This window comes from Dipodomys merriami, unplaced genomic scaffold, assembly GCF_024711535.1.
Source record: "Dipodomys merriami isolate MVZ:Mamm:240054 unplaced genomic scaffold, mDipMer1.0.p SCAF_2, whole genome shotgun sequence".
NCBI lineage: Eukaryota > Metazoa > Chordata > Mammalia > Rodentia > Heteromyidae > Dipodomys > Dipodomys merriami.
The window spans coordinates 87,272,131-87,297,312 of NW_027203381.1; the positions used below are offsets into that span (position 1 = coordinate 87,272,131).

The 25,182-nt window shown below is 37.5% G+C and overlaps 1 long non-coding RNA gene across 1 annotated transcript; it reads right to left on the minus strand.

Annotated features, from left to right (window-relative positions):
* Nucleotides 1–462: 462 nt before the first annotated feature.
* On the minus strand, nucleotides 463–24,791 carry LOC138831688 (uncharacterized). Its single transcript, XR_011373431.1, has 4 exons — nucleotides 24,722–24,791; nucleotides 2,358–2,476; nucleotides 1,033–1,144; nucleotides 463–660 (listed from the first exon to the last, which is right to left on the minus strand). It is a non-coding gene; the product is annotated as an uncharacterized lncRNA (long non-coding RNA).
* Nucleotides 24,792–25,182: the final 391 nt, after the last annotated feature.

A 25,182-nucleotide genomic window follows, 5' to 3' on the forward strand; every position in this document is an offset into this window, starting at 1 on the left:
TGATAACAATTTCTTCAGTACTCACTGAAGAATAAGAACTGAGATCATCACAGATCAGATTCCTAGCCCTACCAAGATCATCAGTTGTTGTCAGCTTTGTATACCTCAACCCTCTCTTTGTTTCACCTTTGAACCAAACCTCAATCATTGTGTTAGCCCTTCTCAAAGACAGATGTGAGGCTTCTGACACCCTGCATCTGCCCCACCCACCCTGGCCACATGAATTAAAATTTTATCTGTCCTTCACCCCTACCCCTGTCTCTGATGGGCATATCAGGATGGCAGTCAAGTCCAGGCCTGTTGGGATTTCCAGTACCAAGGCTTTTCCCTAAAACTCTGCCAATGATACCAGAAGAGTCAGACAATAATGAACTATGTAGCTCTCTATTGTTATGGCTAAATATCCGAAGTAAACAACATGGAAAAAAGAAATGTTTATTTTTGACTAGAGATCTCAGAGGTTTCTGTCCATGGTGACTTGGCTTTTGCGTCTGTAGTGAAGTAATAAATCTGAGCAGAAGTACTTGGGTTAGGAAAGCTATTCAGCTCTCATCCAGTAAGCAGAGTGAAGAGGCTTGGGCCCTCTTCAGCTTTGGGTCCCCTCAGACACCCACCAACCAAGAGCTTCACTGGTGGAGATGGAACACGTAACCTATGAGTCTTTGGGGAAACATATTAACAATTGATTACTATGTTTATTAATAATTTATTCATATGAATATGTTGAAAACTGCCACTTTTAGAATTAATTGTATGAATGCTACTGCATTGAATATTTGTAAACAGTAAAAATATATATCAAATGCAAGGAAATAGATAAGACCTTTGCTTCCTCCCTATTTCTACCCAGACTTAAATTTCTCCCTGCTTAAGTCTGAAATTTTCAGTTGTTCATCAAAGCCCTCCACTGTTCCCTCTTCTCATGTAGCAGGTATGCACGTTCAACCATTGTTCCAGAATCTGATTTTGGAGGTGTGTATGCATGGGGGAGAGTGACAAGGTTAAGGAGAAATTCAGGTCAGGAAACTTAACCTTCAGGCCTCTTTCCCTGAAGCTCTGTTATCCCTTATCTGTATCAGTCATCCAGCTTCCGGTTTGGCCAAGGACATTGAGGTGATAGTAGAAGATGCTGTAGTAGAAGATGCTGTATCAAAATAAAAGACAAAAAGAGGGGCTGGGAAGGTGGCTCAGTGGTAGAGCGCTTTGCCTTACATGCATGAGGCCCCCGGTTCGATTCCTCAGCACCACATAAGCAAAAAGAAAAAAGCCGGAAGTGGCTCTGTGGCTCAAGTGGTAGAACGCTAGCCTTGAGCTGAAGAGCTGAGGGACAGCGCCCAGGCCCAGAGTTCAGGCCTCACGACTGGACCTAAAGAAATAAATAAATAAATAAAAATAAAAGACAAAAAGAAACAAACGGAAAAACCCACTTCACTGAGGTTTTATGAATACTTCCTGCAATTGCAGATGTTCATTTAAAAATAGAAACACATTAATATTGGGGAGCTTACTTGAAGCATTGAAGTTTCATTTGTAAAAAGAGAATAAATCAATAAAATAAAAACCAGCAAGGTTGGGAGGAGGAATGTCAAGCTGGTGAAGGCAGCCCAGGTTGCAGGGGGATTTTATCCCCTAGGGGGGCCTCATTTAGCACAACAGGTGGCCAGCAGGAATTTCATCCCATTATCTAACCAGTGCAGGAAGCTTTGCATTTCAGTCCCCTAGGGTGCTCACAGCAGGTCTCCTTCTACTCCCCTGTTATTTTTTGCAAGCATTACTGCCAAAGATGCTATTATTCTGGTTTACACAGTTGATCACTGCTGTGCATTTCAGGCTGTAGACAAAATGTATTTAAAAAAAATGGTTGGGGGCCCAGCAGCCCTCACACCTACTGGTTAGTGGACAACCTTTGCTCCTCATACGCTGTTAAGTCTATGGGAACTTCTATTTCTATGGTTGCTAATTGCTGATTACTTAGTTCCTGATGTCTGAACCAATAGGCTTTGCCCCTGCTTCCCTGTAGGAATTGCTAACTGTGGGTAGGGACTCAGGTCTCTACTGCCTGCCCTTTGGAAACTGGTTTCTAAACAAAATGCATATCCATGAATATTTATTGGTTGTGAAACTTCAGCCGTTGAGAGACAGGGGTTATTTGAGGAACATCAATTTTTCTAATCTGAGCTAGGAGAGATGCTTCTCATTTCCTTCCTGTTTGGATGATGTCATACTTCCCATTGTGCCAATGCATCCTTGAGTTCTTTCACTGCCAGATCTCATATTAGAACCCATCACCAATTTGGAACATGCTGGAACATCTTACTTAACCATACAGAAATTTCTGGTAGAGCACATTTACTTACCTGTCTCCTCTGAAAAACTCCCCGATCAAGGCAGAGAGGGAGTCTATCAATCTTGTTAATCATTCTGCTGCCATTTCCTAACCGACGGCCTGGCACAGGTGGCATTCAATTAATTTCTCCTGCACAAATGAATAATGGAGTTGTTTTTGTTAACATGATTGTCTTTGTTATGTACTTTTGTAATAGAGCAAGTGAGTTTACAAGAAAAATGAGTTTTCCACAATGCACACACAAATAGAGGTTCAGAGAGTAGATCTACCTTGGCATTCATGAATCTGAAATTCTACCAGTGGAGTTAAATTTTTTGTTTCCTTTGCTCAATGGCAAATACAATTGCAGTGCTAATAGAGTTTGAGGAAGATTTTATTAATCATGACATTCAGTTAGAGCAAGTCTGGTTGAAACCAAAGCAAACAAATCATAGGCATCTCTAATAAGTTTAGGAAGCAGATAGTACCAAAATCCTAGGTGTATGCCTTAAATCTCTGAATTATGCCTAACCATTTGAAGTAATTGCTTTCTAAGTGAAAAGTCACCTATGACTAGTGCTTCTAGAGTGAATTTCCTTTCTTCCTCTAGAAATACGAACTTTCGAGTCTCTCTTGCTTTGTTCTTCCCTTCCCTTGTAGAAGTCTTATCTGCTCTATGCCTTATACAACAAATATGTAAATGACTAACGGGTAAAACCTTAGGCTGTGGTAGCCAAAACAGAGTGATACAATTATACAGCAAAGTCAATAGCTTGCTATTTTAAGTGTAATTTAAATTATCTCCCCAGGGAAGATAATTTTCAGGAGACTCTCCTTCTCCCCCAAAGGAGTGGAATTTTTATACACTTGATTGTCATAGGATGGTAAGAAAGAAGGCACTGAAGCAACTGGCAGAAGGACAGACAGAAAGAAATTGCTAAGTGTTGTTTGTAAAAGGTTAGTCTTAGAAAGTCATTCTCAAAGTGAGGTCCTTAGAACAGCAGCATCCATCTCATCAGGCTCTTGATAGAAATGCAAATCCTTGGGCTTCTTTCCAAGGCTTCTGAATCAGAAATTCTGAGGGTAGTGCTCTGCTATCTTTAGTTTAACAAACCACCCAAGCTATTCTAATGCAATGTAACGCTGAAGAAACGTTCCTTGAAGTTAACAAGTAGAACTCTATGTTTATTGAAACTGTGTAGGAGGCAGCAATTGACCTGTCTCAGTAGGTCAGATTCTGTTAAAATCAGAAATTAGTGAAAATGTAAATGAATTAGTGACCCTGATATAAGAAAGCTTTGTCGGTACAGAAAAAAAAATACCTTTCATACAGGTCATCCATTATAAAGGACACAACTGAAACTCCTGTATGAAAAGACAGGTTAGCCAGAAAAATGCTAACAAACTTATTTAACCAAACTACACAGCATCCATGTTACTACAACCGTGCGTGGTAAAAACAAAACAAAATACAACCTCACAGATACAGGGATACTAGCAAAGGAAATTATTTTTCAGATCTCAAAATTAGATTGTTTCATTAATGTATCAGATGACAATACTTTAATTTCCTAAAATCTGCAAATAAAGACAGTGTGATTTGGAACACTAGAAGAAAACTTAGTCTATGAAACATCTCAATTATTTATAGACATTCCATATACAAAGTGAAAACTATTGCAAAGAACAGGGAGAAGAAATGATTTGTTGCAAACTCTGTCTTACACTAGCAACAAAATCAATGCCCAGATGATGAGCGCTTTAAGGAGCAGAAAGCAAAACTTAAAAAAAAATTGTTACAATAATTATTTTCTAACATGGAGTATGAGGAGAAAAATAATTTTCAATAAATCCTCAACTGTAAGAGAAGAAAGATTAATAAGAGAAAAACAAAGTTTTATTAATATGGTTTGTTAATATGAATATCTCATATATACATTAGAGAAAACTCAGGGAAAGATTAACTCGAAATGTTGACTTTAAATTCACCCTTAAATACCATGGGAAGGGAAAAGAAAAATCTCTTCTCATCGTGGTTTCACAGCTGAGATCCAAAGACAGATTAAAAGTCAAAATGTTAAGCTCTTTGTATCAAAAGATAGATTAACAAAGAAAAGCATACATATTTATTTAGTACAAATTTTGTGTGACACGCAAGACAGCAGAAAGGAAGATCCAAAGAGCCATATAAAATCTGTGTATTTTTACTCTTAGATTTGATGAAGAGTGAACAGTCCTGAAGAATTAGAATAGAACGAAGGACAAAAGATAGTGATCTAATGGTAATAACCTGGGGAGAGTGAGATCTATTTGTCAGATTTGTTTTGATGTTCAGATATTTAGCTTCTTTCCTCTGAAATCTAGGTACAGGGAGTATATTTCTCAAATGAGCATCTCAGAACTTGCCTCAGGAGACAAGGGAGCATTCAAGTGGGATTCCTGCCTCTCCTATGTGCTCAAAAGCCAAGGTGCTGTATTTTAGAGCAGCTTGCCCTAAACCCAGTCACAGGCTTAACAGTAAAAGGGTGGAAAGTGATAGGCCATTTAGGCCCATAGAAAAGGTGAATGGACCATTAGAAGAATAGATAAAAGACATGATAGTTTGTGTCCAGGTTTTCTGTATGTGATACAACTTCTAATCTCCTCAATGATGAAACTTGGGGAGAGATTGATGACAACTGAGTTTGTACTAGGTCCATCTTCAGGCAAAGAAGGGATCAGAGAAAGTTTTTCTCAGTATTTGTCATCTCTCGATTGCCATCAGCTCCAAATAATCAATATACCAAAGTCTCATATTTTTGTATGGTTATACATAGGTTTTCTTTATTGACAAGGAAATTTTACAACAAAAGCACTAATGAGAGAAAAAGCTAAAAACTATATAAATATCAAATTAGGAAATTCTAGTAGCCAGGGCTATAATTCTAGCTACTTGGGAGAAGAAGAGCTGAAAGATCACAGTTCAAAGCCAACCCCAGCAGAAAGTCCTCAATATTTCATCCCCAAAATATTCAGCAAAGAATCAAGCTGAAGATGTGACTTAAGTAATAGAGCATCAGTGGAGTATCACAGAAAGCCGAGCAAATATGAGGCCCTGAGGAAACCCCAGTGCTGCGAAGGGGGGGTGGAGGGAGGCAGAAAAGAAGGAATCAAGCAAGGAGGGAAGACAGGAGAAAGGCAGGCAGGCAGGCAGGCAGGCAGGCAGGAGGAAGGAAGGAAGGAAGGAAGGAAGGAAGGAAGGAAGGAAGGAAGGAAGGAAGGAAGGAAGGAAGGAAGGAAGGGAGGGAGGGAGGGAGGGAGGGAGGGAGGGAGGGAGGGAGGAAGGGAGGGAGGAAGGGAGGAAGGAAGGGAGGGAGGGAGGGAGGGAGGGAGAGAGGGAGGGAGGGAGAGAGGGAGGGAGGGAGGGAGGGAGGGAGGGAGGCAGGAAGACAGGAAGGCAGGAAGGAAGGAAGGAAAGGAAGGAAGGAAGGAAGGGAAGGAAGGAAGGGAAGGAAGGAAGGAATTCTGTTAATAAAAACACAATTAACAAGAAAAATGTCACATTCATAAAAGCTATTTATAACACATACAACAGATAAAAGATGGACATCAAGAATGCAACCAAGAGAGCTCTTACAAATCTCTCAAGATGAAAAGATAACTCATAAAAACATGAGCAAGAAAAATGAAGTTCTTTCAGCCAATAAATATATAAAGAGATAGTGTTACTTCTATTTAAGAAAGTATAAATCACGATTCTGAAAAAATGTCATTTTATCTTTAGTCAAGTGGCACAACTTAAGTTTCTGTTAAAGGACTAGACTCTGACAACCTCTTCATTTTGTGCTGATATGAATGTGGGGGTTATAAATTCTCTTGAAAATAAGTTTAACTGTGAGAATTATAGGAAGGATAGCAGGAAATAATATTCACTGCAGAACTGGTTGAAATTACTAAAAAAAATGGAAGCAATGTAATTACTCTTCGACTGAAAGATGAACAATAACATCACAGCAATTGAACACAATTAAATGCTACAGTACAGAATAATACGGCATTATTTTAATATTCAAGGTGAATGAAAGTCTCAAAATACTTTACAGTATGATATATTTTCTGTGACATTCAGAAAGAAGTGAAATGTATCTGTTGGGCACACAAAGTTGTGTGCGGGAATACTGCACACAAAATTAGGACGGTAGAGAAAATTAGGACGGTAGAGATCTATGCAGGGAGATTAAGTGATTTGATACTGGAAAGGCATCACATGTATGCAAGCTGTAAGTTTTATTTATTCTAGATATTCAAGTCAATGTTCATTATGTTATTGTTTAAGAATTTATCAAATCACCTAATATTAAAAGAAGACAATATGTGACAAAGATAAAGAAGATGAGGGAATGAAGCAAAGAAAGGGAAGAAGACAAGAAAGAAAGGGGGGAGCAAAGAGATACAAGTCAACTTTCCATTGCTGCAACAAATACTTGAGATTAGTTCTAAAAGAGAAAAGATGCTGTTTTAAAGGTTGCAGATTCAGTTTAAAGGTTGTATAAAGGTTGCTTGGGGCCTGTGGTAAGGCATAACATTGTTCAGGGAATGTACAGCAGAGTGAAGATACTCTCCTAGTGATGAGAATCTGAATGAGAGCAAGAAGAGAACAAGATGCCCATGCCCCTTTAAGGATCAGCCTCCAATGACGTAAATCCTCCCATGGCCTCCTCTTCAGAAAATAACTTCCAGTTACCAGCAACACAAAACTGCAGACCAAAGTTTTAACACCTAGGACTTTAGGAGATACAAACTTTTCCAATAGAGAAAAAATATTCAATTTCAAAATAAGACTTTAAAAAGAATTCCTTAAACACCTTAGGCTGAGCGTTTTCTAACTCCTAGACTGGAAGTGGAAATCATCAATTAATTTCTACTGAATGTATTGTATCAGCCTAGTCTATGTGAACTTATAATAACCTATAGTCTATATTAAACCTGCAATAAACTATATGGAGTTTTCGTTGATTATACTGGTAAAGGCACTATTAAGAACATTCCAACGAGATTTGATTAAAGATTGAGAACTGAAGCCTCTGCTTAGGTCTGGGCTGGTTACACTTCAAAGGGCAGGATCGAGAGACTGGAGAGCAGTAACAAAGCAAAGTAAAAAGTATGTAGGGTCTAGTGGTTGCTTAACCATAAAGCTACTGACATTCAACCTCAAGATTCTTTAGTTGCACAGATAACTAACAACTATTACACAGTTAGATTTCCTTGTAAACTGGAAGAACTTATTTAGCCACAATCTATGAAAACTTTAAAAAAAAATCTTTACCCTCTTAAGTTTTACTATCACATCTCATATTCCATATGGATAGTTTTGAGTAGCTAGGACCATTTTGGGGATCTAGCAAAAGAGACATTAAGTGGACTATGTATTTAGTGTGAGTTTAGTGAAACATACTCAGGTGATTTTATAATCATTTCCATTCATGGTAAGTTGCTGCTAGTCATCTCAGTGCAGAAACAGCTTCCAGATAGAATCATTAGCACATAACTCATTGGCATAATACAATATGAATGTTTTCCCCAGTGCAATGTACCAGAAGTAAGTGATGAAAGGGGCTTGAAGTATTATTTCAGAAGTCAAACTATGGAAACTTCTTCCAGTCTTCAGAGATGTAAGCTTTTATTAGCCAATGATTCTGTTCTCTTTAATATCTAGTTACAAAGAAGGTCTTATCCTGTTTGAAATGCACTTAATGTGTATATAGGTACAAATATATCACTCATTTTTAGGGAAATATGTGAAACAAGGTAAATTATGGGATATCTCTGTTTGAGGTCACAAGCCTATAAAAACATGGTAAACAACCAATTCTTTATTTGGAACTGCATGTTTGTGAATCTCAATATCAATAATAAGACAATATAGTCAATCATGTTAGAAGAATGATCAAAGTACATTTCATTTTTTGATGAAAAATATGCCATAAAATAATTCTCCTATAAACTCTATGCCTTAGTCTTGGGATATTTATGGTACTTCCCAGCTTTTTAAAATCTGTAATTTGTTTTTCTTACCTTAAATAGATATGTAATTCTTATCTAATTTTATATCCATACACCAGAGTTTGTTTAAAAAGAAAGCAGCCCAAAATATGTAAGCATTTCAAAATCAAGGCAAAACTGCCTAATTTTCTGAAGCATAGGTAAAATAAGCCTCCTTTCTACTTATCCCTAAGAGAAGCCATATGCCTTCACCCCCACTCTTTCCAGGATTGGTTCAATGTGTGTTGGAGGCAAAACCAGATACCCTGCTCCCTAAGAAGAAAACATTTTAGAGAAGAGTTATAAGAAGGGACTGGATAGGATTAAGAGCAGACATACCTTACCACAACCCAAGATTTATATTAATGACCACACTGCAAATCATTTTGCCCTTGAAGGAAACAATAATGTCACCCAAAATAAATCTCTTGTAAAAATCATTTTGAGCTCAAGCATTTGGAAGCAGCGAAGGAAAAGTTCTCCCTTATCCTCCTACCCTCCCCCTTCTCTGCCAAAAAATATGGTATAAATTTTCCTTTATAGAAGACAACCCTAGACTAAAAACATTCCAGAGCACCAAGGAGTTTGAAGAAAAAGGAAAAGAAAGAAAAGAAAGTTCTATTCCCCTGGTCACCTCCTTTTCATGTCCAGGAACCCTCAAACTGCTGGCTTTTGTCTCATCTTGATTCCACACTTCCTGTTTTGCTTTGAAGGTGCTGTGTGGGTGGAGTTCCAGTGGTCATGGTGACTTACTTTCCGTAGTGTTTTTTTTCTCTTGTCCTGTATGTACACAGCTCCCATTAGCAAGCTGGTTTGTTTTCCTCTTATTCAGCTACCTTTTGTGACAGGGTTTCATCCACACTGAACAGTTGAAACTATGGCAGAAAGAACTCCTTTCCTCTCCCACACCCCAGTATTTTGTGCAACCAGTACTTCGTGACAAAAATCTGAATGCATTCTGCCATCGAAATAACGTGTGGTGTATATGTCTTCCATCTGGATCTTCATTTACAGCCACAGTCTCTGTAGATGCCACAGGGTGAGACATTAGTAGGATAATTAAAACCCGAGAGTTGAAGAACTGTTCCTATTGTTTCTGAGTGCTCAAAACTCACAAGCAGTGCCATAGGAGTATAATTTTGAGAAGAAATAGGACATGTTGATTGTTACTTCCTGAGGAGACAGATTGGTTTCTTTCTTTTGTTTTGGTTTTTGGGGTTTTTTTTGTTTTTGTTTTGGTTTATTTTGGATAAAGATTAGTTGTCACCAAAACTTGAGATCTAGTTCTGGCTCTTTCATCTACACGTTCAAAGAGGTTAGGAAATAAACGCCTTTCAAGTCTTAGCAGTTCACACCATCAGCTTCAGGATGTGGGAGATTGAACACCAGCGTAGTCTGAGAACCATTTTGGTTCTCAGAATCTGCTGTTTTATAACAAGACAGAAATCATTCAAAGAAAGATATTTCAGAAATAAATTGTTTTGCTAACCCCCAAATTAGAAAATACAAATTTCTGTGACCTATTAGACTGCTTGTGTGGGGGGAGGGGAGGTTTCCTAATTATAGAAAGATCATTCAAAGAGCCATCTTTAAACATTTGGGAATAGTTGAAAAATGCAAATGTCGTTTTAGATGTTAGCTTTTTATATGACTTTTGGTATTGCATCATTGACTGCTAAAATATCATGTAGCTTTTTAACAATAGGTAAATTATCTTTTCAAAAGTGAAAGTTAAGGAAGGGAGCAGAGAAAGAAAGATGATTTGCCATGAGCTAGATGTAACTTGAAAAAGTTAAATAAATATAGCTACATTTTTTGAGAGATTGAGTTTAAGGTAATTGAAGAAGACAATTACATTTTTAATGGCATCTGAGAAAAGACTCACACTTCTGAAGCAAGAACGTTTGTATTTAGAACATGTTTGTTTTCCTGGTGTCTTCACAAGTGGCTCATTTTTAGCAAGGGCAAGAAAAATTAAAAATACCCAGGCAGTATGTATGTCATAAATGTAACTAGTGTTTATTTTAAATCATTTCATTCCTTTTCTACTTTTTTTAAGCAGCTGCTGCCATTGCTACATGTTTATACCAATCAAAATCAGCCCCTTGCTCCAACGTTTGCAACAACATCCAGAAACCACAAGCTGCAATGCATCTATCAACACATCTTGGCAGCAATCAGGAGAAATAAAATAAAAAACATTTTATGTGCAGGGGTAAAAGTTCCATCTATATTTGCATGTATAGTTAGTCATGGCTAGTTTGCAAACTCAACTTTTGGGATGAAATAGGGGTAAAGTTTTGTGAAGATTTGTCCTGAGAGACATTTGAAATCCAGATAACTTGAGAAAAATCCATTAAAACTGAAGCTCCATCGTGCTTTGCCTGTAAAGAAAATTGCCATGTGCTTTTAGCTAAATTTCAAAAGGAAGGCTTTTGCCAATGACTTTGTGAGAATCTTTGTCACCTCCTATATCTAAGCAATGTGCGCCATGCAATGCATCAGCCATTTCTCTGGATCCTAGGACATTTTTTAAAAAATACTCTTAGTAATCATCTTCCCAAAATTATAAATAAAACAAAGGTAAGAAGCAAATGGAAGGAAGGAAGGGAAGAAGGGAGGAAGGAAGGGAGGAAGGAAGGAAGGAAAGAAGGAAGGAAGGAAGGAAGGAAGGAAGGAAGGAAGGAACAGAGGCAGGGAGGAAGGAAGGGAGGGAGAGAAGGAGGGGAGAGAGGGAGGGAGGAAGAGACTAGATGATAGTTACATACAAGAGATAATCAATAGAACAAAATGTGAATACAGATATCTGATAGCCAACCAAATATTAGAATGAATGATTAAAAATTGGTATTCTCTCCTCAAAATATCTTAAATATTTTTATCTCAAAAAATAGTAGGCAAATACAAACCCTGTTTTCTGTTTCAATAGTGTGCTTACTATAAAATACAGCAATAAAGTAAGAAAAACAAAATGGCCTTGAGCATAAGACTCTAACTCTTCACTTCCCTGGGAAACCTGTTTGGAAAAAGAAAAATTACTAACTCCATGTTCTCCGCACACAGACTCTACCAGAACTGATCATTAGATCTTATTAATTTTTGAAATATACCTATCAGTCTTTTGTTCACAGGAAAAGGATCTCTCTTTTCCACTCTCTTTTCCTTAATACTGAAATAGAAAAAATTGCTACTTCTGTTGTATAATTGTTACAGCCACTCAAGTAGAATCTCAGTGCCAGCAGGGATATTATTCATCTTATTTACTACCCATCACATGTAACACATCTGGCATTGAATAATATTACAATAACTGCTGTTGGATGATTTTATGTAGGGGGTTTATAACTAGAGATCTATTGACACTTTCCTACTACTAAATTTTATAAATAACCTTTTAAAAGTGACACCTGTGAATTCAGGAAGTAAGATGACACCCTGAAATAGATAGGATAAATAAAACGATGTCCATATTCAATGGAGGCAATCAGCAATAATAGTTTCTCAGTTTCTGCTCTGTTTATAGTACCACCAGTTGTAGGTGATAGTTCACACACAACTTTTATTAAAATAAGCCATCAAGTGTAATGTACACACCATGAAGAACAAGGCAATATCCAGTTTGATCTTGTTCTTTTTTGTTTACCCAGCTCCTCATAGAGTGCCTGGTACAAAAGAGATAAATATACACTAAATGAACAAAACAGGTATTGTATGAATGAATAAAAAGAATGAGTTCATGGTAGAATGAATATTACAAATTATACATTAATTAGTGGGAAAAGTTTTCAAAACATAATCTATGCCCATTTAGTTGCCAAACTTTTCATATATACCAGAAACATCTGGAAAGGAAGCAAATCACTGCCTATAAATGACCAGAGCAGATAAGATAATTTACAGATAATTAACAAAGAAGTTTCTCATAGAATTCTTTTAAAATGTGTTTCAAAATGAAAAGAACCAAACACTTGATACATTCTCAGACCCAAGAACTGCCCAATGGCAAGAAGAATAGCACTATAACAAGCATGCTTTGAACCCTCCATCTTTGTCCCTGAAGAGCTGAAGACAGTGCTAAAAAGACTGAGAATGACAAGGTCATAGGTTGGCAATAAAGAACAATAGAGATTAAGAGAATCCAAACTGTTGATAACCTGCGTATGGCTTCTTAGTAAAGATGATCAGTCATTACCAATGGCACAGACTTCTACACAGACACAGTAAAAGGTCAAATGGTGACTGGAACTAGCAAAATAGAAGGGGGCATTTGGGAAGGTCTGGTGAGAGTCTTTACTGCACAGGTAACAACATCAAGGTAAGTTCAGACAGGACTCAAGCCCTTTCCACTCATTGCTTTTCTTACACCAGGCCCCTTCCTCTTTCCTCTTCCTTCCTTGGAATAAAAATTGTACAATATTTGTCTTTAGCAAAATACAGTGATTTCCTTTCACTTAAAAAAAAATCCCCAAGGCACAAACTCAAGCCCAGTTTCTGACACAATATGGGTGTCTAATTCTGCAACACAATGACTTAAAATAAAATGGAATTCATATCCTGAAAAGGAATCGGTAAACAGATTCTAAACTGTGTGGACTCTCTTAGTCTCCGTTTATTGTTCTTTATCATCAACCCATGACCATGTCATGATCCTTCACTTTAGCACTGTCTCCACCTCTTCGCGAAGAACCATCCATGGTTTCAGCCACCACCACCACCACCACCATCACAACAAATCCCGCTATTTCTGGGAAATCTCGCGTGAATTAGATATCCACTTCTTCACACCTCGCAGCAGCTCAGAGATTTACTTGCATCCAGGGATTAGTAAAGCATGCTCTTAACTCATCAAGTCAGCCAGAGTCCAGGGCAAAGGTCTCTTGCTCTGGTGCCCGGAATCCAGCCACAGCTATATAGACAATCAGTTAGGCTTTTCAGTTACAGCCCCGCATGACTTCTTTAACCAGCTGGTTTTACTGGCATTTGAATACCAGTAAAAATAGAAAACGAGGAAGGAAAGGAAAACCTGTGAAGAGTAAGAGGACCGACAAGGTAGAGAAAATTGGCTATAGAATTCGGGAGGGGGTGGGGTATGATGGACTGATACTGCCATCTAGTGGCTACACAACACAGGGAAAAATGACAAATCGGTTTCCAACCAGAGTGCTTATTCCTTCCTCTATATGCTAGTTCTGGAGTGGAAGAAACAAGTCATAGTAAGCCAAGACCTTAGTGGGGGTAAATAATTATTGCTTTATGTCACTGTCTTTCATGTGGCTTGTCAAGTTGAAGTATATAGAGAAAACCTTAACATGTTGCTTTAAGAAACCTGTCTGTAGCCTTTCTGAGACTTCAATAATGATTATTTGTTCAAACATTAGTTTTCTCTCACCCCAAAGATGCTAGATTTATAATAAAATAAAGATTGTTAAATTTGATGTTCACTTAAACAGCTAAAAGTATTTTACTGCAAACGTCTCATGAATATTTAGGGTACACTGATACATTAAGAAACATTTTGTTATTTATTTGCAGTTTTAGGTTAAGCTGCCGTATATATTTTAATTGACAACCTTATCCCACCTCTAAATAAACTTGATATTTAGCAGAACTTTTATTTTGCAGGTTTCTATTAGAACTTACCTGAAATGTGACTGTAAGAAAAAATACATGACTTTAATCATATTTGCCACCTATGATTATTATTTCAGGTATTGATATATATATATATATATGTAAACACTGGAAATATAGTCATTACTAATAACAGTAATAACATAGATGTGAAATCAAATCAACTCCATATTTTTTATACTGGATTTCCATTTGTTCAGTGATATAAAGCTTTCAGCTAAAAATTAACTGGAAGAAAGTGAGATTTGAAAATCTAGTCATTTGTGTATACTTGCACCCATTGATCAGAATAAATCTCTAAAAATTGGTGGCATGACAGTAGCATTATTAGTTCTGAGCTCATGGATAGATGAACAAAGAATTATGAAATATGTCTATAAAGAAGTTTGCCTCAGAAAGACTCTCCATTTGCCATGGAAACCAGGGTCAAAAAAATAAAAAGATCTAATATCCTAGCAATTCTATTTTTCACCTTTACCACCTTGATCATACAACAGACAAAATCTGTTTAGATTTTGAATTTTGTTGAAATCATGCAACTCACCTTGCAGAAACACAAAGTTTAAATGTCTGACTGAGTGAAGAGCATGTGTCAGCTGCTACAGAGATGCTGTGGAATGCAGAATGGTCTTGTGTATTTAGGACAACTTGCTCAATTGATGGATGAGGCAAAACCTTCCAGAATTTACTGGAAATATATCTTGGATGTTTCCATTTGTGTCAGCCATCAATAGTGGAAAGGCTCTCTAAGCTGAGAAATTATCATCTTATTGGGCACTGAAATAGCTGTAGACCCAAAGAGTACTTGAAAGCTATCAACACTATCTACCACTCTTTGTTCTAGCTCCCTTAGGCCTGCTTCTTGGCTTCCTACTGTTAGTACAATAGTGATAAAAAAGCATAAACCATCCTGAACATCAAACTTTGCTATATAACCAAACCTTGTGAATATCTCCTCTTTGCTCATTAATGCTAACTAGAAAAATCACAGTTTTCTATCACTTCATTTTATTCAACAAGGAGGGTTGAAATGTAACCTGCCCTTTCAAAATGAAAGAGCCTAGTGAGAGTAATCAAATGACTATTAAATTCCTGGGGTCACCATATTCATTGGGACATAAATTCTTTCAGATATTAAAGGATTCTTTGGCTCCAAATCAAACACACCTTGAAGTCAAACATCTTAGGTTCTGATCCTTGAATACATTATGCCATTATGGTATTGTGAAACAAATTTGCTTAACCTAACTCTATTTCTCCATGGTATATTCATTTGGACTGTGTTTTTGTATGGAATATGAGTTAGGAGAAGAATAACCTTCATTTCTATTTCTCCTTCAGTTGCCAGAGACTGAAAGCTCATATCCTTATACTTAGCTTTGTCACTTCTAACCAAGTAGCTACAAATTCATAAAGGATACTAATAGAGGAAAATATTCTTTATGTCAACTCTTTCTTTCATAAGAATCCTCTTAAACAATTTGTATATTTAGAAATGTTCATGCTACCTAAACTACATTGGTTGAACCTAGCCAACCAAGTCATTTCATAAGCAAGTCTGTATAATAAAGAACATATAAGATATTTCATATTAATATCAAAAAATTGTATAGGGTCAGATGAGAAAGCATGGATTATAGGAAATAATATATTGGTGGAAGGCAGTGCTTTTTGAGTCTTGTATGTCTTGTGTTCAGAGTTACTAAGAGATTTTATTCCTGATTATCTTCATGTTTTAAAAAAAGTGAATGACAAAAAAGTAAAACAGGCTATGTTTGGAAACTAAAGGAGAGGGTGAACAACAATAAATATGGTTGAAGTATTTATACGCATGTAGGAAAGTGGAACAATGAACATATTGAGATTATTGGGAGAAGGGACATTGAGGATGAATAAGGTAGAGAGATATCAGGGTGCATTTGATCAGTGTATATTCTATGCATGCGTAGAACTGTCTCAATAAAATGCTCCCCCATACTACCAACATTTATTAGTAAAAACAATCTTTAAAGGTGTCTTTTCAACATATTCTTTTCAAGATTGACAGCAATCTTGGAAGACAGTATCAGCATCATTTTCCTGGGCCGAGTGCAGAGGGATTTGCTAATTAGTACTATAAGAATATGAAAGCGAGTGCTATTTCTCTGTGGACAGAGATTGGTGGGACTTGCACGCACCCTTTTCAGGCTAAGAATGCCCCACTGTGACAGAGCATGCCCCCTGCTCCTGAGCCTCTTGACCTCTGTGAGGACAAGTGAACCCAGGCAGGCATGAACTCAGGCTGCCTGTTCTGCCAGGAATCACAAAGCCTTTCCTGTATAAGCCAGGAAGCTCGGGTCTCCGAGTTGCCAGAACAATAATATCTTGCAGAATGTGAATCTTGAAACTTGATTTGTGAGTGTAACCTGCTCTTAAACATTACAGAAGGCATACGGTTCATGCTACTGCACTGTTTTATTTGAATTCCATTTTATTATCGTTAAGAAGTTGTACAAAGGAGTGACGCTTCAAGAAGTCCCTTTATGAATACAGAACATACAATGATCGATGTTATCCCTTTCATCATTCAGGATTTATGCATTTTTAGAGCATTTAAAATGATGTATGGTCCTTACAATTCTGACACTCTTTGGTTAAGCTGTAGAGTTGTTTACCAGGTGATAAGGTGATAAGAGAAGAAAACAGTGAGAGGGCGGATGGGGAAGTTGGACTGTGCTAAGATTTTAGGTCTATCACTTAAGAATTGTGGAATCTTGAGCTATTGAAGGGCCTTTCTTGAAATTAATGATGTATATATTCTGGCAAAATCTGGTGGCTGGTAATTGTTGTTGTTTTCACCCTAAAAAGTAAAGCAATCAAATAATGCTGTTTTTTGTCTCATTTAATGATTTATCATGATCTAAAATGGGCCACATAGTAGACAAATCTATTTTAGTGCTGTAATTTCTTCAGTAGCTTAAACAGCGTCCTCTTTACCAACATCAACTGATAGTGTTCTCTTCGTACACCTGTGGGACCAACCCAATAAAGTCACACTGATGTGCATGGTTGTTTGTTGGTGTTGTTTTTTGTTGGTGTTGATTTTAGGTCCTGGGATTGAACTCAGAGCCTCACTAGACAGAATCTACAACTTGAGCTATCTCTCCCCACCCCTGTCTTTTTTTGCTTTGGTTATTTTTGAGAGAAATGTCATAATCTGGGCTATGAGCATCCAACTTATAACCTCCTCTGTCACTGGAGATGACAAGCATGTGCCACTACTTCCAGAATGGTGCTTCACCTGCAACCAGGATTCTAGACGTGTGATACCATACCCAACCATTGGTTGAGAAACAGTACTGAGAACTTTGACACCAGAGCTGGACTCAAACTTCAATCCCCTAATCTCTTCCCCTCAAGCAGCTATTCTTTGCAAGTTTGTTCTTGTCCAGCTCTTGGTTTCATTTATTGTCTACAGATTGTATTGCATGCAGTACGTATACATAGCATGTCTATACATTTTTTTCCAGAAAAAGGTTTTTGGCTTTTGGTACAGGTTGCTTCTTCCACCAAAATCTGGAAGTGAATAGATGTAAGAAACCTCAGAGTATTAGAATGTCCTTTGTAAAGATGATGATTGCTGATGAGAAAAACCATTGTAGGCACTATTCTGTAGTAAGCAAAGGTTTAGACTCAAAATATCAATTTATTTTTTTCCTGTAGAAATTTAAATACTAAAATTGGTTTCTATAGTTAATAGTGTTTTGTTGCAACCTAAAAATTAATTCCTTAAGTAACCTAAAAATAAATGACTACCTATTTTTTCCTTTAAATGGAGATATGTGAGAATCTTATCAATGTTAGCACTCAGACTCCACAAAGCACAAACTAGAAATGGATTCTTTAAATACCAAGCATCATAACACTATTTACAACCACCAATCATAAAGAAAAAATATGGTGGCAGTTGAGCAGTCATCAACTCAAAAAAGTAGCAGAGTATATTTATACTTCTGAAAATAACCTTTATTTTCCTCCAAGGTTAGCTCAAATTCCATGCACAGAAGACATTGCACTATAAAATGACTATTTCTAATTATTGTCTTCCTAAAGATGGTTACAATGAGGATCAGAGTTGATGAGACTCCTCATAAAATGCCTAATACATTTTGATAAATGATTAAAAAAATTCCATTGAACATTTGAATGCATTAATCAACAGCCCCAAATACATATCATGTGCTGATCTTCTCTTAGACTTTGCTTTTGCTCCTTTCCCTCTCACTGCAGGCTTACCTATTTCCTGAAGGACTTACATGAAACTAGTGGGATAGGTGAATTTTAACAGTCTACTGATGCGTCATCAGGAGAAGAGCAGTCTACTAGGCCACCACACTGCTTCAGAGTGAAGGGAAGAGGTTAGAATTCAATGTCTGCAGAGTCTGAAAGGTTGCCTGTTCCAGCCTTCTCCCAGACCCACTGGACAGCTTACTTACTGGACAAGACTAAGCAGAGACCCCTTCCATTGTCTTCTACGCTCTTCTGCCAATGAGTCAGCAGAAACTTTGAGTTGGAGGTTGTGTTTTCTATTTTCTGTAAAATCCCAAATCACTTGCTCTCTGCCATCATGAATTGAAATTCCAGACTGCTTTCACCACCAAGAATTCAGGAAAATGATGATTCAAGTTCTTCAAAAATCTCTTTACAAAATGGGTGAAGACAGAGTTGTAATAAATGTACCCAGACACGTCAGTGTGGAATCAAAGAGCCTTTGAGCAGTGGTGCAGATTTGTTCTAAAATGCAAGCTCCTCTGTCCATTTTGAAAACCCCTTTGTGTGTTTGAGCTGAGGACACATTAATATGACTGCTTTTGTAAGAGCCAACAAGGCAGCTGGGGAAAAATAAAACAAATCACTGATCATTGCAAAATAGTTATCACCAAATGAGGCGTTTCAAAGATGTACTCTTTAAAATGTCCTTTCAGAACAGCATTTTGAAAAGCTTTGTTCTGTTCTACTCTTAGCAAGGGAGACTGAGGCATAGAAAGGTTAAATGAGTTGCCCAAGGTCACCCAGGAAGTCAGTGAATTAACCAGAAATAGTACCCAGGACTCCTGTCTCCCTCACCACAGCTTCAACCACGGGACCACGTTTCCTGATGGTAACAGAGCATTAGACCACAGTGGTTTGCCAGTCACATCAAATAGCATTTTGCCACAGTAATTTACCTCTTTCGGAATTAAATAATAATACCATGTTACCTTAATCTATCACCTTTGGTCCCAGAGGAGCCTAAAGTGCTAAGTACTTTCGTGATGAGTTTTAGCAGCTTACAGATAAATCATGTCACACACCATTAAAATGTAGCTGTCCTTGGAGTCAATGTTGCAGCTGTTAAACAGAAGTACCCCAATAGTTAAACATTTATTGAGCACCAATGAGGTGTCAAATGTCATAGAAGAGGCAGGCTTTGAATTGGGGGGAGTTGACAGGGACAAAGAAAGAGGAAAACTACCCAAGATGTTGATGATAGAAGAGAGATATAAAGCACCTTTGTACAATTGCTTAAAAATCATTTAAAAAACATAAAAAGAGAAAGAAGCTCTTATTGCAACACATTTCTGCTTCCTTTAGACAGACTCATCAGGGTCTCAGATTTCTCCTTTGGATGTAATGACAACTGTTGGGAAAATGTTCTACATATTTGAAAGCATATTTGTGAATGAATGAAAACATGAAAAAGGAAAGTCTGTATCAGGCCGAAGGCAAAGCTATCTTTGGCTCTTTCATTTGTGATTACCTGTTTCCTCCTGTTCATTTCTTCTCCTCTTTTGTGTTTAGGAACCTACAACAACAACTTTTAAATAGCTAAATCCAATAAGTTTATATTTAATCTGACCTGATTTTTCCCTGGAGATCCATAATATACCTAGAGGCATTTCTCTCCTGGGAACAAAAAATGGATTCAGAGAGAGAGAGAAAACATACACTTAACAGAATGGTAAATGGAGAGATACCTTTTATAATGAATAGTCATAATAGGTTTAAAGACCTTTTGTGGCAACAACACGTATGTTACCACTTTAAAATACTAAATAAATTCTGCACCTAGTAGATGAACATCGAAATTATGAATAGCATTCTTCAAGGTGACATTTGCTTGTTTGTATGTTGCACATCACCTGGACTATAACAAAAGGACAGTTTAAAGGAAGAGACTAGCCCAGGTAGGGAAATGAGTTTCTACTCTCTCTGCCCAGTGGTTAATGACTGAAATCACATGTTGTCTTTTCAAACATCATCTCATTGCTACAAGATGTGACAAAAGATTGCCAAAATGAACAAGCTGATTTGGTCTTTGGGAAGGAAGAGCCATAGGAATACAACAAAAAAAACCTATTTGCCAAGCAGCAGACATAAATCAACAAAGGGATTGCATCATCTACCAGAGATGACTTGTCAATGGGAACTAGAAGCTTTTTTTCCCCACATACCCCTCTCAGCTATCAAAATAAAAACAAAACAACAAATACACAAACAAAACACTGCTTGACTTTGCTACTTTTGTTGACTCCTAGATTCACAGTCAAGCCATTTTGGAAAGTTCCATATAAGCAGCTAATAACAATATCCCTAGAGGCATGCAATGTCAGGAGTGAAAAGGCTGGCAAAAAAAAAACCCCAAAACAAAAAAGCCCATAATTTTAAGTACATCATTACCATGAGTTAATATAAAGTTATCTCTAGATAAATAAACAGCTTAGGCTGGAGGTGTAGCTCAGTGGTAGAGCATTTCCCTAGCATGCACAAATACCAGGGTTTGATCTAGAGGACGAGATGAAAAACAAATTCAATGCTAGGAAGCAAACAGCTTAAATAATTGTAATATTTTTCATTAAAATAGACTTTTCCCATCTTACATTTTCAGTACACATGTGTGGAGGTATAAGTATAATGGAGCAAACCTGGTTGAGCTGAGCAAAAAATAAGGTCTTCAGTAGGTAACTCAGCAAGGAATGCCACACTAAGAAAGCTGGGGCAAGTACACCGCAGTCCTAGATGGCCATCACTTATCCATTCCTTCAACATTATTTATCATGTCTCCAGCTCGTGCTAGACATAAGAGGAACCTAGTGATGAATAGCCCCTTCTCCCTGTCTCAAGACCTTAGCATTTGGTAAGAAACAGGCCTCAAATTAATTAATTCACCATTTCATGGAGGCTAAATAAAAAGAGTGAGATGTATTTGTAAAATGACATTTCAGTAGAGAAAAGAGAGAGGAAAGAAGAATGAAGATTTGGAATTGTAAGGAATGAATAGGATTTCACTAGGAACAGAGAGGCTCAGTGATAGCAGGGGTGGATTTTAAAAGCAAAGGAACCCCAAATAAGGGCACTAATTCTTTCATTCTACCTGGTGGAGGTTCATAGCCCATCTGGCAAGTGAATTGGGTCTAAAAAAGAACCCTGTAGTGACGAGATTTGGCATATTCTCATTAAGCCACATTTGAAAGCAATGGAAATCTGGGTATTGTAGAAAGAGAGAAACATCACTACTATCCTCAGATAGTTAAAGGTTCTCATGCAAAAAAATTTTCAAGAGAGAACAGCTTGTCCAGTTTAGCTTCAAAGAACAGAATACGAAGGATTGTTGGGTAGAAATTACAGCAAAGCAGATTTTTGGCATGCCACATGGACAGATTAGTAACTAAAGCTGTTTCTAAATACAATGAGTCACTGCCATGACTGGAGGTGTCAAGGCTGAATAAATTAACAACATGATGTTAATTTTGACCTTGTGTGGGTGAATTAACTGACATCAAAGATCCTCATCTCTTCCGCATATCTATAAAAGTAAGTAAACCCAGTTCCAATAGTAGTTGGCTTTACTTGCTTCCCAAGTGTTCTGTGTATGCTAGTTTTCTGTTTATCTTTTTTTTACATGGAAAAGTTTTGCTACTATCGAAGTGTTGTACAGAGGGGTTACCTTTGTTAGTAAGGTAATGAAGATATTTCTCTCTTTTTTTGGACAATGTTACCCCTTGCTTCCCTTTCCCCCAGTTTCCCCCTCCCATTCCTGCCCACAAGTTACATAGTTCATTATTCTACATGGTATATACTGAATAGGATGATTGCATATGTTTACTCTTCCTCCCTCCTTTTCTGTACCCTCTTCTTCCCTCAAAAAAAAAAAAAAGCAAACCAAAAACCAACAACAATAACAACAAAATCCCATGTTTCCATTTCCTGGAATTTGTTTTGATAAATAGTATTGTAAATGTTCAGCAGAGTTCTGCCTTTGAGTTGCTCCCTAAAGGTATCCTTTAGTTTTACTGTGTGTAATTACCTCTAGTCTTTTGTAGGTTATCATGCCCAGTTATGTTTTAGATCTAGCTTCCACATATGACAGGAAACATGTGTTGTTTGTCTCTCTAAGCTTGGCTTAACCCACAAATCATTCTCTCTGCTTTTCTGGTGGACTCAAAGCTGAAGGGAATGAACAATGGACAAACTGCATGGTGTTTGTCCCCCAGAGTGGACAAAATCACCCCTGCCATCCCTAGAACATGCTCCACCTTGGCTCTCTGTGAAGAGACAAGAAGCTCAATGCAACTTAGCAGAGAAGAAAGGATGAGGGAAATTACTTAGTAGAAAGGCTACCATGTTGTCTCTCATCCTTTGTTGTGATGAGAGAGTGTAAGGTACCTCACCGCTGGAATTCCAGGTCCCCTGTCACACCTTTTCCTGTAACCAGACTCTGTTTCTACTTTTAGCTTTGAGACAATGATTTGGCACTACCTTAGAACAAAATCTTTATACAGTGGAAGATTTCTTTCAAAAATGTGATATATGACTACTGGAATCTGGTGAACATAAAGAAAAGTGCAGGACTCTTGTCCAAAAGGAAGAAAAGAAGATGGAGTATGAATGGCATATATTTCTAGTTTAGAAAGACAAGATATATGTTTCCCTAAAAGCCAAGTGGGCACTTTAGAAGAAAAGGTCTCGCCTTCAAAGACTATTTGCCAGAATGAGAGAATCCCAGAAGACATTGCTGGATGGGAGTTGAAAAACTGTTATTTGTGGGACTGAGATCTTCATCATAGGTTCAGGAGACTGAGTGTGGAAAGTGTTTTATAAGAACCCACAAAAGTTCTCCATGAGAGAACCCTGCATGACAGAGACCATTAAACAAACAACAGGAATTATAGATAGCCAGACAAGTAATATCCTGCTTTTTTTTTTTATTGCTGGTACCCTGAAGCAAAAGAGCAAATGGAAAGGAATTGAAGCAGAGAATAGAGAAAGCACTGATGGCATCCCCTTCTTATCATTGCAGTGGGATGTCTTGGGACAGACAGATCTGTGAGAGTCAGAACTTGAAACTATATGGAATATAGAACTTTATCATGTCTGTTTGTTTGTTTGTACTAGCTATATCTGACAAGGTACTATTTAAGATCAGAAAATGTATGCCATCTTCTCAAAATATACTCAGTAGATATACAAGAGAGAGTCAATATAAAATTTGTTGAAGTCAATAGTAAAGGAGAAAAAAATATATATATATATATTCCTTAAATTAACCTTAAATCCAAGACAGGTTAAAAATAATTAGGAATCTGGGGCTGGGAAGGTGGTTCAGTGGTAGAGCGCTTGCCTTGCATACATGAGGCCCTGGGTTTGATTCCTCAGCACCACATAAGCAAAAAGAAAAAAGCCAGAAGTGGCGCTGTGGCTCAAGTGGTAGAGCGCTAGCCTTGAGCTGAAGAGTTGAGGGACAGCACCCAGTCCCAGAGTTCAGGCCCACGACCAGACCCAAAACAAAAAAACAAAAAAACAAAAAAATAATTAGGAATAAATGAATACCATCAACTCTACTCTACACACGATATATGTCCAAAACATAGCTCATTCACTTATTCAAAATGTCCCTGTAATTTCTATCACTGCCACCAGATTTTACATCAACTTTGAAGTAAAGTCTGAATTAAATGGTATAATGAATTAGAAGTAATACATTAATGTTTACATGGTGAACTTCCTTTTAAATGGAGATCCCACAGAGCGTGATGGAAATCAAGTTTGGAGGAGGGAAAGTGAGACAGGAAAAATAGGGAAGCTGAGCAAGTCTGCTTAGCTGTACCGTCACTCCTTGTGATATAAAGCAACAAGATGAACTTGGTCTTGGAGATGTTAGCTGGTGATGGTAGTCACAACAAGTGTATTCCCTGTGTTCACCATGAAGGCTCTCTGACCGCAGTAGAAGGCAATGAGTGTTTATGCTACAACCCTGTATTACATGTGAGGACTCAGTTATAGACGAGCCATTCAGATAGGTTTCCTAGAAGCTTTTTTATTGACTTACAGAATCCACACTGTGCATACAATTTAGCGTCTATCAAAGCAGAAGAGAACCTATTACGGTTATGGTTATGGGGAACATTTCAATCAGTGCGCTTTCTCCAGTCTGTTATTAGTGACTATAGCACCATGCTGAAGATGATTCTATAATTGCACAGGGTGCAGCATTGAATACCAGGAGTGATCAGCAATGGGTCCTATAAGCAAGGACAGAGAGGTGGAAAGTGGGCTGTAAATTTGCCATCTCCAAGCCAAAGTTAACTTTTTCTTTCACTAGAAGAACAGATATGGAAGTAAGAGATGACTGTCAATTTATGCTGAGATGTAAGAAAACTATGATTTGATAATGGACAGCATCAACCCATTTTGCAATGTCCACAGTAACGCGCTACTTTTTACCTTTTCTGTTGCCTGTCTACTAATCCAATGTCAATGAAATATTTCCACAGGGATGTAGAATTATGAATGGGAAAATGAGCCACTGAAGCTCTGTGGCACTGGGGACTGGATGGGTGTAGAAATGAATGCCTTGTCTTACCTGAAGGGGAAACATGTGTTGCTGGTTCTCATTACTCACAGAATCTATGTTCTGTGACATCACTATGAACACTAAGTTAGTGAATACTGAACATACACTCATATATATACACATATATACACATATATGTGTATATGTATATATGTATATATATATGTGTATGTATATATATGTGTGTGTATGCATATATACACATGTGTGTATATGTATTCTTCTACAGGAAACACATGACTAGATTCTTGTCACAATATTGTTGACATCCAGTCAATAAATAACCTTGACTTATGTATGATTCTGCTTCAGGACATTTGCAATGTATCTT